This window comes from Melospiza melodia, chromosome 5 (genome assembly GCF_035770615.1).
Source record: "Melospiza melodia melodia isolate bMelMel2 chromosome 5, bMelMel2.pri, whole genome shotgun sequence".
In the NCBI taxonomy this organism is placed as follows: domain Eukaryota; kingdom Metazoa; phylum Chordata; class Aves; order Passeriformes; family Passerellidae; genus Melospiza; species Melospiza melodia.
Window position 1 is genome coordinate 16,793,602 of NC_086198.1, and position 14,448 is coordinate 16,808,049.

A 14,448-nucleotide genomic window follows, 5' to 3' on the forward strand; every position below is an offset into this window, starting at 1 on the left:
GGTCTGTGAGCTCTATTCACCCGGGGTCTGTGGGGAGAGAATGGAAGGTTTAATGATTAATTTCGTGCTAGGGGGAACTGGGTTACTCTGTTATGGAGTTTGTCCTCTCTCATCTCTTCCTGCAGTAAGGTCACAAGTTACCTTTTGCCCTGATTTGAAATTTTTCATAACAGGGTGAGAAAATAAATCTTGGTTTCAATAACAAACCACAGGTATTGAAAACAAAAGGAGGGGTTAATGTTTAATCTGTAACCTATGGTGAGCTCGGATTTTGCAATATGTATGAACTTAATTAACACTGTTATAAAATGTGCTTGGTGGATCAATAAATGGGAGTTCGATGCTGATCAGAGGATGGGTCGTCTCCCTTCGCTTTCGACATGTAATAATTTCTGAATGGATACAGCTGTACTTATAAGGCTATTTTCAACAGGTTTGAATCTGAACTGCTCTATTGCAATCTGTAAAACTTCGTCTCCCTTTGGTAGATGAAAATCTCTCTTGTGATGTCTGTGGTATTCTCAATACTGTCTTGCTATCTTTTTCCCTTCCAACTTTCTTGACCTATTTTGATTCTGAAATGAAGGATCAAGAGTGTTTTGAGATGAGCAGATAAGATTAAAGTGGCAAAAGCAATGGATGTTTTTACTAATCAACAAGTTGATTAAGTCTCAGGAAAGGCAAACAGATTTGACTAATAATATTCCAGAAGACATTGAAACACTATGCCTAAAAGTCAGCAGATAAAGGCAATGGTTATTTTACTTGTAGAGGGGACATTGGTGAAAGAGGTTGGGGTTGCAGTGACAATAGATGTGTTCCTAAAATGGATTTCCTGAATCAGAGCTTTCTACATAAACAAAAGTTTATGTAGAAAGAGAGCAAGCTGAGACTTTTCTGGTAGGTTTCCCAGACGGATCAAGGCAAAATCGTGGTGAGTTTACAAAAATTGAAAAAGACCTGGTTTCACTCTCACTCAGTGTTTGCAGTCTTTCAGTTTCAGCTGGCTAGATCCCTTCTGGTTCTGAGATTGAATGGAAGGGCAATGAACACAAGACACAAAAGTTTTGGAAAACATTTCTCTAGTTAGGTGTAATGTATTTTCAGGAGCATAAGTTTTGTCTAGTAATGCATCTGTTTCTGTAAACAGCCTGTAGAGTGAAGTACTAGGGTTTAGAAGCAGTCATTGCTTGATGAAGAAATATAATTTATTTCTTGTCAGAAACAATAAAGGGTCTACCATGTCTAGTTTATGTTATTCAAACATTTTTCTCTTTTACTGTTGTGTACCTACTGATCTGTTAAATCAGTAGGTACACAACAGTAAAAGAGAAAAAGGAAACATTAGTTTCCTGGTTATTTGGTTATTTCCTGGTTATGGTTATTTCATGTGTTGCATCTGAACATGTGTAAGATCTGATGTTCAAACAGTCCTTCAATCTCTCTTTAAATGCTGCTCCATTATTTTAAATATATTTATGTGAACATCAGTTAAGCTCCCTTCTGCCTCAATTAAATGTGTTTAACAAGTAATCAGTCTGAATTAACAGCAGGAGGTGTCATGCCATTCATATATTGATGACAGATGTGTTCAGATAATTCTGTGCGTGTATCTCGCAGTGAAGGGAATCTGCTGTGATTCACCTGTTTCCTGGGAGAAGACTTGGGGCACACATCATCTTAATTAAGCCTTTTTTCTTTAGGCTTCTGACACTTAGGATGAAGTTAAATAATAGCTCATTAGTTTCTGTGTATCAAATGCTTGTCCTAATGGAGCTTTTACATCTCATCTATGAAGAAGGGTCTTTGAAAGGAAAATCTTGAAAGATTGTTTTGCTAATACCTTTAGGGAAAGAGTGGAAAATGTTTTAACAAATGAATAGTAAATACATTATTTAATTCCCAAAACTCAAACCCCAGAAATCAGCTGCTTGGAAGTATTCAATCTTCATTTAACATACACAGGAGTAAATATAACAGGGAACAGTTGTGTGAAAATGTTTACTTGTTATGGATTTTATGTCAGCCTTTATTTTAGTTTTTATTTAGTCTAGATTTTTAGCCAATTAGAATGTTTGCCCTTACAGTTCCCTCCCTGACTTCATTGTAATCACTATTTTGGGTTTCTCTAAGATTGGACACTGCCCATTTTCTTAATGTGAAGGAGTAGCTGGGCTAGCAAAGTGTATGCCTATTTGTATGGGAGATTTGAATCCCCAAAGAGAGTAAAGCCTTGTAGAGGTTTAGCTCTAGTTCTAGATTTAAAAGTGTGGGCTGATTCTGCTGTGACTGAATGAGTTTTGGAACTTGAAAGCAAATCTGAAACTAAATAAATGTTGTCTGTCCTTCACCTTTTTGTAAATATCGCACACCAGGGCAGCGTTTGCTCACTGTCTGGTTTGATGTCACAAATGTTTATGCTGTAAAAACCTCACCAGTGGACAGTTCACTCAACCTCCTGGGAAAAGTGAAAGGAGATTTCCTTATGTTACTTGAGATTTATATATTTATGGCATATAATCTAGATGCTGTCTGATGAGACACTGGTGAGATAAAATAAGGAGCGAAAGATCTTACTGATGGTGCTGTTTGTGACTAAAGAATTCATTATTGGAATATTTTATTCTTTTCCAACAAGATGAATTGCAGAAATTAGAGACATTTCTTTAGAGATGCCCTTCATATAGAGGGCAGTTAGAAAAACTCGGTAGCTTTTGGGGAGCTGCAAGAACAAACATTATTTCTGCGATGGCTCTGCATGCAAAATCAAGGAGCTCTTATCCTTTTGTCATTAAGCAGTTTTGTCTTGTGATTACAGGCATATTTGCTTTATTCTTTGGTGGTAATGTGCATGCAGGTGGGAACACCAGCCCACATCTTGCCTGTAGAAGGTAGGAATTCATTTTTACAACAGGTGCTGGGCCAACTGGCACCTGTGTTAGCATGGGGCATTTTCTTGTGTTGAGATTGTGTAATTATGCGGTAATATACTCAGCTCCTGTTGTAGAAGCTATTTTATATTTGATATATATAATTTCTGTTACTTGTCTGGTAGTTTCAGGTGAAATAGCTTTACTCTTGAGCGCAAGATTCTCAAAACGGTAGCAAGAACTAATTTATGGTTGATCAATGGTCAATGTTTTGAGCATCTTCAAGTCTAATTCTTGAGTCTTAAGTGAAGAGCAGATAGTATCAATGTGCTGATATTAACATTAATCATCTGGAAGGTGAAGCTGAACGGAACATTTTTCTCTGCTAATTGTTTTTTTCCCATACCAAGTGAATTTGCTAAAATGAATAAATGAAAAGAAAAAATGTAACTCTGCTTAGGGCCGGTGGGCCATGCAGTAATACAGTTTTACTGTTAAAATTATTAAACCAGTAAACTAGTAAATTAGTTGTGGATATGATCCTTCTCTAAAGCACACACAAATCCACACACATATTGTGGATGGTAATTTATCAAATTGAGCTGCTTTTAAGTAGAAATGGTTCTGAGCAGTTTGTGATGAACAGGGTTATTTTGTTGATATTAATGCGCTGGTATCTGACATAGTTGTTATAATAATATAAAAAATATTATATAATATATAACTATATTTTAATTAAGCTGACCTATTTATGTCTTTTTCCTAATGCAAAACTGAAAAGTTTTGAACTGATTCAAAATCAACAGTTAGTGAAAATTGAATTAATTAATTTTGGACCTGTTTTATTCCTTAGCTTTTACTCAAGTTAACAGGCTTCAGCTCCAGAAGATCTACTTCTTTTCATAAAAAAAAAAAGCTAAGAGAATCCCAAAATACCTTTGTGCTTTCCTTCTTGAGGAAAAGCAGGGTTTAAAACAAGAAAATCCCTTCTTTCCATATGTTTGATTCAGTCTTGGAAAATACATTCTAATCCTTCATTCTGACAAGAGGGATAACATCATGTTAAAATGACACCATGCTCTAAATAGTAAAAGCAGTGAAAATTTTTGACTATAGTTGTGCTGGGTCAGTAAATTTTTTTTGTCAGTCTCAACAAGGTGGTGCTCTCAGTTGAATCTAAGTTACAAAAAAAGGAATTGGACTAATATATAACTCCAAAATAATGTGTAAAGTTGGCTGTATGAGTAGAATTTTTTTTTGTGCCATGGTTAATTTTGAAGTGTTCATTCATCTCTCTGAGGGAAGAGATGCCTGCTGTTTCAGTTGGTGGGAAAATTTCAGTTTATAGGAAAGGTTATTCCAGTTTGCTACAAGCAAATGTTTGAATAGCTCTTCCTAACAGAGGCAGCTATTTAATGTCTTATTGCCAGGAATAAATAAATCCTGTAAAATTTGAATTAGCTCCAAACACTAGTGGAACCCACTTAGGTTTCCATTTCAGTTCTGTTGAAAGATGCATATTAGCCACACAATGCAAAGCTCACATTGTATTCCAAACTGTCTCAAAATTAAAGGGGATTCTCATGAAACTAAAATTTTACTGGAATGCTCTTTGGTATTGAAATACAGATTTGAGTTTAATGTGCCTAAATCCTGGGCTGATAGTGTTTGAGGTTTGATTTTTTTTTTTTTTTTTTAAGATTAAATTTCTGTTTCCTTCCTACTTTGCCCTGCCGTTTTTAAGTGTAAGTCCCCGTATTTTCTGCTGGTGTTTTAGTAGCTCTGCTTTGCTTGTGGTACTAATCCTGTCTCACAGGCTTGCAAGTCAAGTCTTGCTATGTTCATCACGCTGAATTTCCTTTTCTCAGCATCAGCTAAATTTAATCATTCCCCTAAGCAGAGATGGAAATTGAACTTGCCTCCAGCCCACATCAGCTTGGCAAATTCTGGTATGATAGGAGTGAGAAAATTAAAATGGTTGCAAAACCTGCTGCACGTAATCCCTTAATCCAATATTGAGGATCCTTGATTTGTCTGTACAAATATCGAATGCTGTCACAGAAATAAAAGAAGCATTAAAAGAGATATGAACACTATTCTTTTTGGGGAAAGTATTTGGGAGGAAAACATGTTTCTTCCACAAAAATCAGATCTGGGTGGCCAGATGTTATTTATTTGTACCATTAAGATGTGAGAATTCATTCTTTCCTGGTCTTCCTTTCTTCGGTCCACAGCTGTCCTCTGGTTACAGAATATCTGCCTTCTAACATTTTCAGTTGGTTTGAGTTTGAATGATGTGATTATTTTCTGTTCTTAGCTGTGTTGGTTATAGTCTCCCAGCATAATTTAGAGCCCTAATTCAGCTGGGGAGGAGAGGTGGCTTTTGCTGTATCTTTCATGGATGTTTGGGGTGTAAGCTGAAGTCTAAGCTTGTCCTGGAGCCTTTGCACTTGAACACACTAAGCTTCTGTTTTGCTTTTAAAATGTCAGGTCCCATCTGTGCCTATGAATCTCAGCAGTGAATTTAATGTGTCTCCCTTATAGTCATCTCTGGCAGGGCTAAGAACTGATTCTGCATTTAAATTGGTGTAGAATAAAAGAACACTGACAGAAGATCAATATAGAAGAAAGCACTCTCTCCCTATAATTAAAAAAAATCTATTTAATGTGTCTTCTTTTTCCTTTCATACTTTTCCCTGTGAGACTTCACGGAGGACTTCAGTGGCAGGAAAAATCACAGTTACTGCCTGGGCTTTGTACAAAAATTTTGAACTGCCTTGCTCAGTTCTCTGCATGTGTGGGTCATTAATCTGATTGTCACACAGAGAAGTGGTACTAGCAGCATCAGGTGACTGCTGTCTTTTTTTTTTTTTTTACACCTATAGCTTAAGTTTTCTGTGCACACTCTAGTTCCAAGCTTTTTTTTTTTTTTTTTGGGTAACAGTATGGATCCTGACTTTCTTTACGAACACACTGAATTTCTTAGAATACCAGCTGAAAGAAAACAATTCTTAAATTTTTCTGAGCTTCACTAATGCAGTCTTTTAGGCCCTTAATTATCTTGATTGATTGTTGTATGATTTAAAAATTTTTGCTGAATTAAACCTCTTGGTTTTTTTGTTTCCAATGCCAAAGTTTTTGCTGGTGTGCATTATGTTGTCTCCTTAATTTAGAGAAATTGATGTAATAAATCCTTCCAAGTTCAAACTTTCCCTAAACAAAATTAGCAGTTTTTTAGTGGCGTGTGGATCATGGTGATTGTTTAATCAAACAGGGACTCATAAGCTTATCTGTCTGCTCTCCTTGAATTTGAGATACATGTGGTTGTGTATCTCTCTTGGGGCCTCTCGCTGGTCAGAGTGACCCTGAGAAAAGTTCAAAAGTCTCTTTTCCCAGCCCAGGTGCTCAAAGAAGGAGTCAGAGCTCTTCAGTTCTCGGTCTCAAGGTTGTTTATTGTTCCTTATCTATAAAATATTTTCTCCTGTCCAGCTGAGGTCAGCTCAGCAAGCCAGCCTAAGGCGCTCTGCCTGCCCCCAGGGCGGTGTTATGTCTTTATACTAAAAACTACGTGTATAATGTTTACAATTACTTTCCAATACCCATCACCTTTGTTAGACAGTGAGCTTCTACTCTAAACCAATCTGTAAGTGCCAACATCACAGCAGAAGATGGAGGCCAAGAAGAAGGAGAGAGGCTGCACACACCCAGATTGCTCCATCTTGCCCCCTCCCCTGAACCCCCATTCTAAAACCCCCAAAAAATCTATTTTTCACCTGTGATAAGTTCACTATCATTCTACTTAAAATTTCGTGGTTTGTAATTCCTCATATAAGGTTGGTAATTGTTTTTTCCAAGGGCTAAATCAAAGGCACAGGGGTCTTGGGCTCTGTGCCAAGGTCTCTGAGCCCCCTAGGCAGGGATCCGAGTCCTCCAGGGCAGCCAGAGGAATTTCCTGGGTTCCGACAAACTTCTTCATAGGGTAGGGCTGCAATTCTGATAGCACAGAGCAGCACTGAGCAGTAACTGATAGATAGCAATTTAAAAATATGTAAGTTATAGCCATAGGATTGATTAGTATTTCCAGCAAGAAAGTTAAGGCCATCATGAGTTTTGTCCTAGGACTGACAGGTAATTTTCCAAGATTGTTAAGGAAGGCTTTACATCTGTAAACTCTAGATGTTTGTACAGTTTTGCCTGTGGGGCAAGATGTAGAGTTTAGATCTGCCAGATCTGTGGTCTTAATCTAACATAATACTCTGTCCATGGTGTTATTTGCCTGGAGATAGTCTCACCCCACGTGCCCTTCAAGCTGTCCAAAACAATATCCTTCCATGGTAGTGGCTCAGAGACTGAGCTAACAACCCTCATTCAGGGGTACCCAGGCTGTGGTTGGAAGCTGCACCCACACAGCTGCACATAGCGCAATTGGCTTAATGTGAGCAGAACTGTCCAGAGAGCACAGACAGAGTAGAATGTCAGCTTGGGATAGATCAGTCAGGCATCCCCTCACTCAAATTGAAGCATGGAAATAATTCCACTGAAGCAGTGTGCTGCAATGAACAGGTATTGTGGCACCATGACTATAGGTTTTGCGTATTTCTCTAGTGTGGTCATAAAGAATACTAGATCCAATAAGGTCATTGTCCAGTGACTGCCTCATTTTGTTTGTGTGGCTTTTACTCCTTCTTTCCCTTTTGGAAATAAACCAGTCTTTTTGCTGAAAGTGCTTATTCTTCAAAAGGACAGATGAGGTAAAAATGAAATCAGTACTTGGTTGCTAGTCTACCTATCCAAATAAAGCCTATGATAACATGTTTCCTATGTTACCAGGAGCCATGGCCAATCTTCGATTGTTGTTTCTTGTGTTGAGATAGAAATGCTGTAGGGAAATTTTACTTGTTAACCACTACACACTACACGTTGTATTTCATTTTTTCCTGCAGAATAGGCAGGATGGATCACCTCACTGCTTTTGAGTTGCATAAAATGATTTATGTGCAGTTTACTTGGCATAGCATGGCCACTCAACTGAGGACTTGGAAGCTTGAAGAAAACTAGCCACATAGTGTCTTGGGGAGGAGGAAAGGGGAAGAAAACCTATCCTAAATGTCCTAATTGCTAGAAAATTGGAACCTAGTTTTGACTAGATCTTAGGTAGGAATAAAAAACTTTAAAATAACACAGCTATCATCCAGTTTCTTCCCTGCCCCACCACCAAAGTACTCTACTACTCTGAGAAAGAATGTTTTGATTCCCAGGAAGAGTCTCCTGAAGAGACTTCATGGGTTTTGGTAGTTTTCAGACAAGGAAGATACAAACTGAGTTTTCTCAGAAGAGGTGTAAAATACAAAATAATGCTGATATTTTTTTATCTGCTGCAGCTTTCAGGCTCTGTAATTGCCAAATCTTGTGTAGAGCTGGTGGGATATTTGATCAAATATTCAAAATTAGAGATGCATTTTTTCAAAAGAACGTATACAGATACAGCAGTTTTGGTGGTGTTTTTTTTTCCCTTTTTTTGTCTGTAGATGACAGCCTTTTAAATTTACTAGTAATTTCTTCTCTATACATGTAGCTTAGAAAAAAAGTGTTGCTTTGCTGCTTTCTCATAGCTGGGTGCTTTTAGACTCCACACAAAGTAAAAGTGTGGAGTCACTTAAGTCATATTAGTGGTGTCATCTTGCCTTGGAATGTGGGAGTGTCGCAAGATACAGTTAGTACTGGTGATCAAGTTGCTTTCTCATCCCTGCTATTAATGAATTCATGTCTAGTGGTGGTGTAAAGCAAATAGATCTCAATGAGACCTTCAGCTGGAGCTTGCAGCTGTGATGATTCTTTTTAATAGTAGTGGACAAGATGAGAAATGTAATATAAAAGAGGCTGTGAGAAAGGGTGCCAAGAATCTGGGCTAAGTTGATAAGAAAAGGTGTGAAGACCTTCTCCCAAAATGTGATTGGTGCAACAGCATTTTGTCATTATCCTTGGTTCAGGTTCTGATTCTATAAACTGCTGCAGACTGCTGAAAGGAAAGAATAAGAGATATCAGTAGTTGTGCTAAAGTGGTGTTAAACTCGGGTGTTTCTTCTCAGCCATGGAGTCCGATTTACTGTTTTCTTTGTTTCTCCAGTGCTGTTGCATTTGACTATCAGTGACTTGGGAAAATGGTTTTATTGCTGTTTCTTGGCTTTCTAAAGATATTGCTGTGGAGTTTGTAGCAAAAGACTGTGAAAGTTTAGTGAGATTTGATCCAGACTCATGGAAAGTTAGTAGTCTTTTCCTTCATGTTGTCTTCGTGAAGTCCCTTGCAGTATGGAAGGAGAGGAGGGCAGAACACTGTTTTCCAGCAGCTAAAATGCCACATGAAGTTAAGTTATTTAGAGTGGGCAGGTATTTAAAATATTTTGATAAATCAGTATAATAATGTATTTTTCTCTGCTCCCCTGGACATGTTAAAAGTATGTCAGATAAGCACTGTCAGCTTCAGGTTGTATTATGCTTTGAAGCATAAACATAAAGCTAATACATAAATTTGACCTCTGATTTTTTCAATGTAGTTTTACTTTGTGTTAGAAATGGGAATTGCATCACCTATTTACCAGATTTATCAAGTTTTGAACTAAATTAAAGCAACCTGTATTCCTCAGAAAGATGCCTCCTAAGACGGGGGCATGTCAAAGCAGAGTGCACCTACTCTGCTGCTCAGGTTTTCTTGCATATTTCATTTCCATGTTTGAATGACTACCTAACACATCTTGACTTTAATAAATATGCAAAGAAAATGACGTGTTTAAAAACAAACAGGCTTTTCTTGCACATTTTTAAGTCTTAGTTCAGCTTGATCAACAGCAGTTAGATTATGCCAAATACTTGGATGGAGTTTGCCATTGGTTGCTCCAGAGTATGTGTTGAATGTTGTGCATTGTGGTATATTATTGACTGTGGTGTGCCAGCAGGCAGCTAAAATAGTGTATATTTGGTGTGTTTATTTGTATTTGTCCATGGATAAAAGAAGGTGGAAGTTTTGTGTTGGTCTTTGTGATTATTTGTCAATGTTAGTACTGAATTACTTTTCAGTTACGGTTGTTGTGGCCTTGTATTCCTCACTTGGTTAGTGAGCTAGGGTGGAATTTTAAATGTTTCTGGATGTTCACACCAGGGGAGGTTGGATAACAGACAGAAATTGGAGCTGACCATGGTTTGATCTTACTGGAAGGTAAGATTTATTAGGGTTGGTTGCAAGGAATTAATTTTAAATGCAACAAAGTCATAACATGTAACTGATTACTGAAGCTCATGGTTTTCTGCTTGCCTGGGAGAGGAAGAGGCATATTGAGAACTCACTATTTCCAGAAAATGTTACTGAGATCTTTGGATGGAATAATTACAAATAGTAGAAATCAGTTCTGGACTAAAGAAGGAGCTCTCTGAAATGTCCAGATCTGATAGTGGTTTCTGTTTCCCCACTAGAAAGCTCAAAAATCTGGTAAAAATTGTGAAATAATGAGATTCCACTGGCTGTACTTGGTAGGACTTAATTTTGCTAGTCTTTTATAACCTTTCTGCTCTCTTTTGCTTTCTGACACTTTTCAGCTGTAAACATATTTAATTTATAATGTTTTCAAGAATGTTCTTTGGGAAAATTACAGTGAATATTTTTCATGTGGTAAACTTGCTGTCTTATCAAGATAATATATATTTGATACTTTTGTGTGTAATTATTTTAACATATTAAGACATAACATTTAAGTTGCCACTTAAATGCACAAAAATCTTGAGGTTGAAAAGAGAATGGTCTCTCCAAGACTTTCTAGTCTTTTGTCAACAGATCCTAAGTCAGCTGCAGAGTTTTCCACACTTTAAATTTCTTTCAGAGATGTAGAGCCCAATTCCTAAGTATACTCCCTCTGCTGAGTGCCCTAAAATTCTGTGCTCTGCGTGTGGCGGTGTTTTGATTGATTTAAGCATGCTGCTAAGGAATCTGGGGGGCTCTTAGCCACAGGCACTCCAAGATCTCAGCCCTGCATTTGAGGTGGGTAACAGAACAAACAGCAGTCCCAGCAAGGTTTGGTAAGCACAGAATTGTGCTTAGTTGGTGTCCCGAAGCAGAGACTGGATTCACTGAGATGTAGCTCATGGTGCACCAGAAGCCACGAGAATGAACTCCAGGGAGGTTTGTCCTGAGTCATCTGAGAGTCCTGAAGTCACATTTGGGGTCCTCTCTTGCTGACCTGTGCAGCCACTGCAGTGAGCACACTGCACACTGATGTGGTTCTGTAGCTGTCTGTAAAGTAAAATTGCCAAACAGAGAGAGGGAAAACATAGAAAAAGGAAGGCCTGGTGTGTTTGTGTTGTCAAGGCACTTAACAGCTCTGAAGTAAGCTATTTACTTGTAATTGTTCTCTTGTTTTTTACAAAAATGCACCCTTGAAGTACTATATTGAGATGTATGATGGTTCTCCATCCCTGGTTCCTTATATTTCAGTAACTTTTTTTAATTGAAAAGAGGTAATTTGAGAAATAAATACTAGAAAAACAACAGACTAATGGTCTACACGAAAAGCAGCAACAGTATGAAAAATATAAATGAAAAATTTTTCAATGGGTAGTTGTATACAAACTGGTTCCATCTTGCATCAGGAGTTGAGTGAGCTTGTTTTTAAAAAGTATCACACTTGGAGATAGACGTCTAGAGGTCTTAGTTTTAGAGACCTGTCATCTGTTGTGTTCACTGGAAGAAGATTATGTATTTTGAATTATTTAGAATAAAATCCTGACTTGAAAGACAGGAAGGAAAGCAATGAAATGCCTGAATGTGATAGGCTGAATTATAGCTTTATGTGAGCTACATTTTGAAAAGGTAGAGAAAGTGAAGCGTATGGGATTGGTGATGAAAAGCTGTGGGAAGACCAGTTGAATTGGCTTGAATTCAAAACCTTGTTCCTGATGACATAAACTAACCTGAAGCATCTGTACATGGATGCTATTAGATAACTGTGTGTTACAGAATTTCTTGAGTTGTATCTGAAGCATTACAGAACCAATACACTACTGCAGCTCCCTGTGACAAGTAGTAAAACATCTATGCATTTAAAAGTTATGAAAATTGACTGACCGTAGTTTATGTGATGTGAATGTATGTTAGTTTTACAATGATCTTACTGAAAAAGCTTGGTGTGAAAATTAGGGATTGCATCATTCTTCATGAGTATAAATAGAGCAGTAAAGAGTCTTATTAACAGAACTCCTAGCCTCTTTCCTCGTGAGATTTGTTTGGCTTTGACATCTGAAGATCACTTATGGAGGATAAAGGTGTTATTGGTGTCAACCAAGTGTCAGAGGACGAGTCCCTATGCGGCATTGTGTCCTGAGGAGCAGAGCTTGTCTGTGGATGAACAGCTGGGGGTGCTGTAATTCTCCTTTCATGCTCATTAGTGCTGTATGGCATCTTCCTTCCTTCATTGCTTCTGTGCAGACAAGTTCCAGGGCAATACGAATTGATTAGAACTCGTTTTGACTAGCATAGCATAAAAGTCACAATTAGCAGTATTTTGGATAATTAGCTTCTATGCTAGAGAATTCCATGTTTGCATTTGGGAGACTGCTAGTTAGTAGAATCCTGTTAAATCAAAACCTGGGTGCCTATCTCTGTAGTCTCTTGGGAAATCAAAATGAAAATGTTTTAATCAAAATTAAATGTTTTAATGTGCTTCAGCTCAGAAGTTATTCAGAAATTGTTTTTCCCTGTCTTGGTGGTAATCCACTTGTTGCCTGTCATCAAATAGTTTGGGTTTGATTGTGGAAACACTTGTTGTAGTCATAAATCAGTCAATGGACTACTTATGTTCTTAGAGTTATGGCTGTGCATAAATAATGGCAGGAGCATCATCTGGCACTGGGAATTCTTTAATAGAGAACCATATTGTGATTTGTCTGTTTACAGCATTTCACAGTAAGGCTCTAATTGCTATTTCCTCTGCATTGGGAAATGTGTAAGATTCCAAATTACATGTAATGCCTCTTCCTATTATTATACATAAAAATAATGTGTCCACAAGGATATGAAGACTTTTCACTCTCTGATATGTTTATTCCCTCCCAGCACTGATGAAATGGGAGAATGTTTAGATGACAGAACACTGAAAAAATGAGGCACTGAAGCTGAGATGCTTTTAAATGTCTTTATTCCATTGATTTGGATTTACTAAATAATTTTGTGAATCTGTTTACAGAGAGCCTCTGACTAAAGAGGGATTTATAACAAGATCTCCTAAGTCCTAAAGGCATACTTTGGTGTTCGGAGGGCTATTCTTCCAAATAGCTGCAGCAATCTTAGATCTGTAACATTATTTTAAGAGGTCATTGCCTAAATTGATGTGTTCTGTTGAATGCTGTCATTTCCCAAATTGCATATATATGAGCGTAGAATTTTAGATCTTTGAAGGGAAAACTTCATGATTTTGTATGTAGCACCTGTCACTTCTCTTCTTCCCTGAAATTATTATGTTGTTGTCTTAAGAAATAAATTCTTGTATACAAATATACAGGGATATAGACATATATATTACCATCCATATAATAATTATGGATGAGGGTCTTAGTACAGTTGGGGAACATGGAATAAGATTCAGAGTCTTTTACTTCTCAGCCATTAATTTCTCATACCTAACCAAAAGGTAAGAGTAACAATACTCTAAACAGATTGCACCAAGCCATGTGGCACTAGAAAAAACTTAAGTTGAAATTTGAATTACACAGTAGACAAATTCAGTCCTCCTCTGTTCACAGGTAGCAGGTAGAACCCTGTCATTTTGGACACTGGCTGGAAGTCTCAGCCTTCCTTAGTTCTCTAAAGCATTTTAAGTTTCTGTTTGAATTCTTGCTTTTAAATATTGCAGTGAATCCTGAGTAAAATCTGAAATTACTTGTTCAACGGCAAAAAAGTCATAAGAAGTTTAAAACTTGGACTTGTTGGGACTTTCCCCCTCTAGACAATGGGACTTTCTTTCTCAAAGTCCCATTAGCTTCTGGGTCCATCACAGTCTGCCTTGATATCAAATCCACTAAATCATTGAAAACTGAAGCTGTTTTTTTGTAATGGTCAGAACTTTTAGGGCTTTTTGTCTCTTCCTTTGGTTAGCTCTGAATGAAATTATCTGATTTGTATTCACTTCATATGCCTTTAGTCTCTTTTAACCTGGAGTAGATCAAAGTTCTTCATAAAGAATATACAGAAGCTGGTGAGTAGACTGAAGGAGATTAGGTAAGCAAAAAAAAATTAATCCTTTTTTCGCCACTTCCCTTTAATCTCTGATTATTTGTTGGCAAGATAAAAGAAGAGATTATTTTCCACAAGCCCTATTTCTTGGCATGAAGCCCTGTCCATCTCTGCCTTTGTGCGGTAGGCTGACGGTCACTTTTCAAATCCTGTTGCTGAAGATCTTTCATATCATCCTACAGACAAACCACAGGGCCTGGCCTTAGGCTTGCTGCTTCTTCAGCACTTAGTGTTGCCAACTCCCTCTGTTCCTCACAAAATACTAGGTGAAAAAGTGTTGAAAACCAACCATGATATGAAGCA